General features: G+C 32.3%; 1 non-coding gene across 1 annotated transcript; it reads right to left on the reverse strand.

Moving 5' to 3' along the window:
* Positions 1-6,093: 6,093 nt before the first annotated feature.
* LOC113843676 (U1 spliceosomal RNA) lies at positions 6,094-6,254 on the reverse strand. Its single transcript, XR_003497344.2, has one exon. It is a non-coding gene; the product is annotated as a U1 spliceosomal RNA (small nuclear RNA).
* Positions 6,255-7,208: the final 954 nt, after the last annotated feature.

Raw genomic sequence — 7,208 nt, forward strand, 5'->3', positions numbered from 1 at the left:
GTCACCCATCATAATCTTGATATCTATTAGTTTTTCTCTATTTTTTCTTCCCCTCTCTTTTCCTCTTGGGATTTGACTAAGGAAAGTGATAGACCTCTATCAATAGGAGCTAAAGTTTTTTGAAGAGGAACTTTCTGCAGCTTTTACCAACACTTTTCAGAGTTAGAAACAGGACTGATAAAAAAAGGCTATATAGCTAACTTCACTCACTTTGACATAACCCAAATGCACTAACTTAAAATGAAATGTTCATGTTTCCTCTGTCTCTGCTAGGAGAAAATGAATTCCTTCTGTTTTTAAACATGACTGCATTTAATTTCACCTGCATTAAGTGAAGTCTAAAAATATTTGAGACAACAAAGTGATGCCCCCATTATAGGTTTTACATTTCATTACTTTGAAAAAGTAGTATTTGTACATTTCTCTATACTAAGCTTATCTTCAAGTATGCATTTTTTTTTTTTTCTGAACACCAACATCTGTCTGTTTTTTCACACCTTAAATCTCTATTTCTGCAATCAAATGATGAGTCCATAATTCACAACAGAACTGGTGAAGAAGATTGCTTCCAGGAAAACCTCTAAGAAAAGCATATGACTAGCATAGCATGGATCCCTTGAAATACAGCTTCCGAGAGTGTCCTTAGCCATTCTGAGCACAGGTCACACTCTGCAATCAAGTTCAAGATTGATCATGATTTGATTGCTTAGTGTTATGCTACCATCACATTGAGTACTGCTGTTGTAATGTGACAGAAACTCCAAGCAGCATTGATTTTTGATTGATTTGATTGAGTCTTTGTGACTTGGCGTCAGTGTTTGCATCTGTTATTCACACTGATGCTTGTCGGTAGTGTATTTTGGCCAGATCTGGTAGCCAATTGTCTTTGGAATGAAAAGAGCAACCTAATGGAAAAAGCTTCACTAGAGCTTCTGCTCAGCTACCAAGTCCATTTTGCATCTGAGATACATTTTCAAGACATATACAAAGCTGAAGAAAGCAGCTTTTCTTCCATCCTGTCTGGTAGTCTCAGTCCTCAGTCTGTGAGTCTCCTGCTTATGCTCACCCTCAGGGCAGTTCTCAGTCTCCCTGGCAGCTGCATTTTTCTGCCATGAGTAAGATCTTGTATCCCAATGGTCAATTGGGATTAATGGTCAACCAATTAGCTGCAGTTGAGAACTGGCTCTTCAGTCCCTCACTTACTGTCATGGATTGAAGCACTCTTCACAATGCACAGAATGCATGGAAATTAACTCCATTATAAGCAGACAAATCTGTAAATCCCCAGAAAATTTGTTGTCTTAGCTAAAACCTGATATATTGTAATTTTTCTTAATGAAAGTTGTACATTTTTATTATTTCACTTTGTACTTGAACAATAAAAAAACACAGATATTTTCCATCTGGATCAACTGATTGTCAATAAATGATCAGCTACTGTAATATTTTTCTCTGATATTTCAGCCTTTAAGATTATTTGGTTATTGTTTTAAAACTGCAGGTCTAAGTCATGTAATTCCTTACCATTTGCTTAGTGAAGACCCATCATTTGCAATCTTGTTAATATCTTTATCTTCTTTTCTCCCTGCACTCACCTGGGCTTATGTGGGGGTACTTTTGTTATTTATATATTAAATATTTTATCATGCTTTTAACACCAGGAAATACTAAATGTAAAACATCTGACCTTTAGCACTGAGACAACAAGAATATGCTACAGTATATTACGAAAACATTGTTACAAGAGATTCAGTAAAGTAGAAATGCCAGGGTGAATGAGGAAACTTTTTTTTTTTTAAAACAGATTATTTTTCAATTGTGTAAATACTTTTAGCATTAATGCTTTTTTGTTATAGCAGTTTCATTCAGAACATCAGCTAACAGTTTCACTAAATGTGTCTGTACACCCACACTTTATTCTGCATGATTTTTTTTTCCTTTAGAAATCACGTTAGCTCCAGCTATGTTCCTATCCATCCACTCTTGCACTAATCCATAGTGAGCATACATTGTGCCAAAATTCTTCACAGAGAGAATTCTAAAAAGAGAGATGGAGATAGAGGACTTTTCTCCTCATTCATGTCTCCAAATGACAGCATAATACAACTACTCCAACTTTTTAGCATTATTTGGGAAGTGGGACACACTAAAGCAAGTACCTCTGAGAGAGCTGGGAAGTGTTTTCTCCTTGGTCTAACAAAGGAAATATTGTAATGTTTTCAGCCCATACAATAAGAAGTTTTGGGTATAAAGGCTGTTCCAATAGAAGAAAAATATTTAATTTTTATAACCAAGAACGTATGTTATTTTTTTACTCTCCTTGTGCAACTAAGGTCTCACAGAATGATTACATTTTAGACTAATTTTTTTTTAGACTAATGTAATGGAATGTGAATTATGAATATTTCCATTCTAATGGAAAACAAAACAAACAAACAAAAAAAACACTTAGTGATTAGCTATTTTAGATACTTGGAAAACTTTAGGTATAGTTAACTGAAACCATTTCCCATGACAACATAGCAATATGACCAGCATCACTTTTATAAGAATTAAAGATATGTATTACAGGATTTCTAAGAGAAATCTTACTGTATGATGGTGTACATGAAGGGATTAAACCTTATTGCAAAATTCCAAGCAATAAACTCTATTAAATCACATAATACAGAGGTCTAGTTGATTTGGTATTTTAGGGCATATTAAAACAGTTTAGTGCTAGAATTTGTATTGTTTATCAGCTGTCATTTTTAATATTTAAATATGGTGGGGGCTTTGGTATACTCTGAATTATATTATTATATCTTAGAGTTAGGTAACAGCAACAAAATTTAACTTGTAGATTTTAGGGTTTTATTGGAAAAGGACATAGATGTCTATTCATTTGGACACAAGAAATATCCATTAAAAAAATAAAAAGGTCTTCATGACTTCTTAAGATGAAAAAGCATTCGTGTAGATTTTTGCTATGTGTGAATCCAATATGGACATTAAAAATATTAAGACAAAGAGGGATAATGATTTTTTTGTTTGTTTGTTTGTTTTGTTTTGCTAGAAGAAAAATTGTATGTCCTACATAATGTGCTCTAAAGTTCAGTTTCTTCCCATGGTCCATGACCTAATTTGCTTTAAAGCCTGTAAGGATGGAGCTAATCAACTGTATGTGTTTTTGTTTGTTTGTTTGTTTGTTTGTTTTATGCAGAAAACAGAGCAGTAAATAAGTAAAATTTAAAGTAAAGTAAGATAAGTATAGCCATTTGTTCCATTAGGATCTGATGGTTTCTCAGACTTTTCCAGAATACTAGAAAAGCAGCCACAGAATTTAATAAATAAATAAATAATCCAACTGAGGGAAAACTTGAGAACTGAAACAATCTTCCAAATTTCTTCAACAATTTTCTTTGAGCTTCAATTACTTTTTGTTTGTTTGTTTGTTTTAAATTAAAAATCTACAACTCAAAAGCAAACTTGAGAAGGACTGAAAAGTTCAGTTTTTATAAAATACCTTTTGAAAAGGTATTATTAATTGACTTGATTTTGCCTCAGAAAATGTTTTCCAAATTTTATAACAACAGAATCAAATTTGATAATTATTTTTGCAAACAAACAACACAAAGAAGTCAATCTCATTTTTGGCCAAAGAAGTTTTTACCTTACCTACATTTGTTTTAACTTTGATGTCAACAGATTCCAGAGCCATGTGAATGTAACTAATGCATAAATTTTATCAAATATAACAAACCATTGTCTGAGTTGTTTCATACAATTCGTGACACACTTTAATTTTCATGAACACCAACACTGATTGAAATCCTGACTGTACTTGCCTTCAGAGAGACAGAAAGATCCTAACTCATTCAATGCAGGAAAACAAATGCTGGCTTTTTTTGTTTTGCTTTGTATTTCCTAATAAGTAAAGGTTTCATATTAGCAGTGAATTTCTAATCAATGTAATATGATATAATCTCATTTCTTACTTAGAAGAAGAAAAATACACAATCGCTAGCAACTTCTTCTGAGGGCAAGTATAATTCATAATGAAAATTAATTTCATATTTCTATTTCCTATTCCTTACAAATAATAAATACTTGTAACACAAGGACAGATTTGTTTAATATATTCTGTTATCAGATTAGATAAACAAGCAAAATGGATGGAACAAAATCCACTGGGATAAAGGACACAATGCATAATCTTACACTCCTATTAGAATAACAAAAAAGTGTAAATGGTATTCATGCTGAGAAAACTGGGAATACTCCTTAAACAGAATCTAGATGGAAGATGCTTGAGAATATTTTGAAACATATTCTTCACATTCCAGTACTAAACCAAGAAATTACTTAAGAAATAATAGAAATAATGTTTGCTCCAAATCAAAAGTCACTGGAGATTACTATTAGGAGGAAAGAAAGGTGTATCTCTAGAAATTGTCTAGCTTAAAAATATATTATATCCTAGTTCTGTTTTCTGAGCATGAAATTGGGGCTATGAAATTCCTTCAATACTAACATTTGCCATAAGAAACATGCAAAAGAAAAAGAGTAACATATTTTAAAATAACATGATGGATAGAATGGAACACATATATATGTATTTATGCAAATATTACTGGACTTCCTTATAATATAATTAATGAAAAATTTAAAGGTTTGGGACCTTTTTTGGAAGGCTATATTTATAGCAAACATTCATAACATAGTTGTGTCTTAACACTCATCACATTTATTTAAGACCACAATTTTGCACTCTATAATAAAATTAAATTTCCAAGTGAAGTATTATCTTAGTATTGCAAGTTGATGGGATTAATTTTTTTAATCAGTTTCCATTAGTATGTGGAAGATGTACATATTTTCAAGGTACAACAGAAGTTAATCCACCTAAAACTGGAGACAATCCAAGGTAAAACTGAAATTAATACAGAAGCTGAGTTCTACTCTGGTCATGAAAAATAGTTATGAATTTTCAAAGACTTTGTGAGGGAAGCAGTCAGCTCACTTACTTCTTGCTATCTAAAAAAAATAAACTGTTTCTTTTAATTATTAGGCTCCCTTCTTAGTCAAAGGAGAGAGACACGAGCACCTTACAGCAACAATTTCACTCAGTCTAAAATAAATGTCTGAGAAGTTAGATTACTATCTAGGGACAGATCTGTCTCTTGAGGTATTATCTAGATATGTAATCAGTTACTTAGGCTAGGTTCATAACTTCAATGGCAGATACAGTTATGGAAGGCTATAAGAACCTTGTCTACTCTATACATCTAGAATATAAAAATCTCACATTTTAGTTACATTACTATTTCTGTTCTGAACTGAGAAAGTTCAGACAGAGAGGGAAGACATTTATTTATGTCTTTAGGCTGTATTTATGAAACAAATGCATCTCCTATCAACCTTTGTTAAGTATTCCAAGAATTTATTAATCAACCTACCCTCCCATCTCAGGTGTTTGTTTTGGCCTGAATTGCAAACTGATGACAAGAAATGTCAGTTGTATCCTAGGCCTCTGATGTGATGATTTCCCTGTCTTTACTGGAAAAACCCTTCTCCTTATACAATCAAGAACAGTATGTGTGTATTTGTTTTTTCTTAACAGCATGACATTATACTCTTCTACTTTTTTTTTTTTTTTTTTTTTTTTTTTGTGAAGATGTAGATCTTTCTTAGTGACTAGCAAACAAAAGGTCTGGAAATTCAGCAAATCTTAGATGGAATAGTGGCATGCACAACTATGGATTTTAAGCTTTGTTTCCTAAATAAATGAGAAATACATAATCATAACTTTTTTTTTGTTTCCTTTTTCTTTTGAGGGGAGATGGGGGGAAATAGCTGTTTCTCATTCCTTCTCTAACTCTGAAAAAAAACTTTTAAAAGCAGACTCCAATTTCATTCAAACAAACATCAGCAGGTCACAGACTCACAGAATCAGGTTGGAGGAGACCTCCAAGATCACCTAGTCAAACCTCTGACCTAGCACTAACAATTCCTCCACTAAACCATATCACTAAGCTCTAAATCTACATGTCTTTTAAAGATCTTCAGGGATAGTAACTGAACCACTTCCCTGGGCGAATAAACCAGGGAAACCAGGGGAGAGCATGAAAGCAGACCCCACAACCACAAATTATGCAGTCGAGTTTCCCACATTTGGGGAAATCGCAGGGGTCAGCACACCTGGAGTGTGGGGGATGAGCCTCGCCCTGGAAAAACAACTGCCTGATCATGGTGTCTCTCAGATATTCAGTTCTTACATAATTTTGTGAAACCAAGTGGAAAAACAGAGATTATGTACAAATTTCTGTACAAATTTATTCCAAGGAAGGTTTTAACATGAATTTAACTTTGTACATATATCCAAATACATAAATAAATAAATAAATAAGGCAGCTAATATTAGAATTCTTCAGAGATCATACACTAATTTAATCCCTCATCAAATATATACATCTCTCTGGTTTTATGTGTGAAATCTTATCTCCAGTCAGTAGGGAGAGTTTCTTCCTAAAGACTGAAGATGATTTACTTATTAGCAACAATGATGAATTTGAATGCCTCAACAGAAATACTGAGATTAGATGCTTATTCTCCAATTTTTCTTTCATTTAATATTCAAAGCTGAAATGCTATTTGCAGTAGTTTCCAGTTTATATATGTTTGCAATGATCAGGTTGTAGTCACAAAGTTGAAAAGTAAACTTGATGCCTTAAAAAGTGCTGATGATATAGCTCCAAACTACCAATTACATTTATTTTATAAATGTAATTACATTATAATTACATTTACAAACACAGCATTCTGTCTTCCATTCACGTTAAAACTCACATTTCCAGATATACACAGACAATTCAAATACTTCTATCATAAGCATAACTTTTCTATGCTTGGAATAAAAGCATACTGAATAAGATAACACTACCATGTTGTTTTGGGTAAATGAGATACAAAAAAATAAAGGAACCAAAACAAGAATACCATTAGAGACAAGTGGATATAGAATTTGGGATCTGTGGCTCATATTTTTTTCAAAGATAGATTTATAGAAAATGGAATAAACTGAATAGAAAATGTTTGGATTTCTTTTACCCCTTAAAATGTCATTTCATTCATATCTGAATTATAATTGCATAGAATTGAAGACTCAAGCAAATGGTTAATGATTTAATTTAAAAACTCTTCACTATGAAATTAACAAATATAATTTA

This window comes from Anas platyrhynchos, chromosome 4, assembly GCF_047663525.1.
Source record: "Anas platyrhynchos isolate ZD024472 breed Pekin duck chromosome 4, IASCAAS_PekinDuck_T2T, whole genome shotgun sequence".
NCBI classification, from domain to species: Eukaryota; Metazoa; Chordata; class Aves; order Anseriformes; family Anatidae; genus Anas; species Anas platyrhynchos.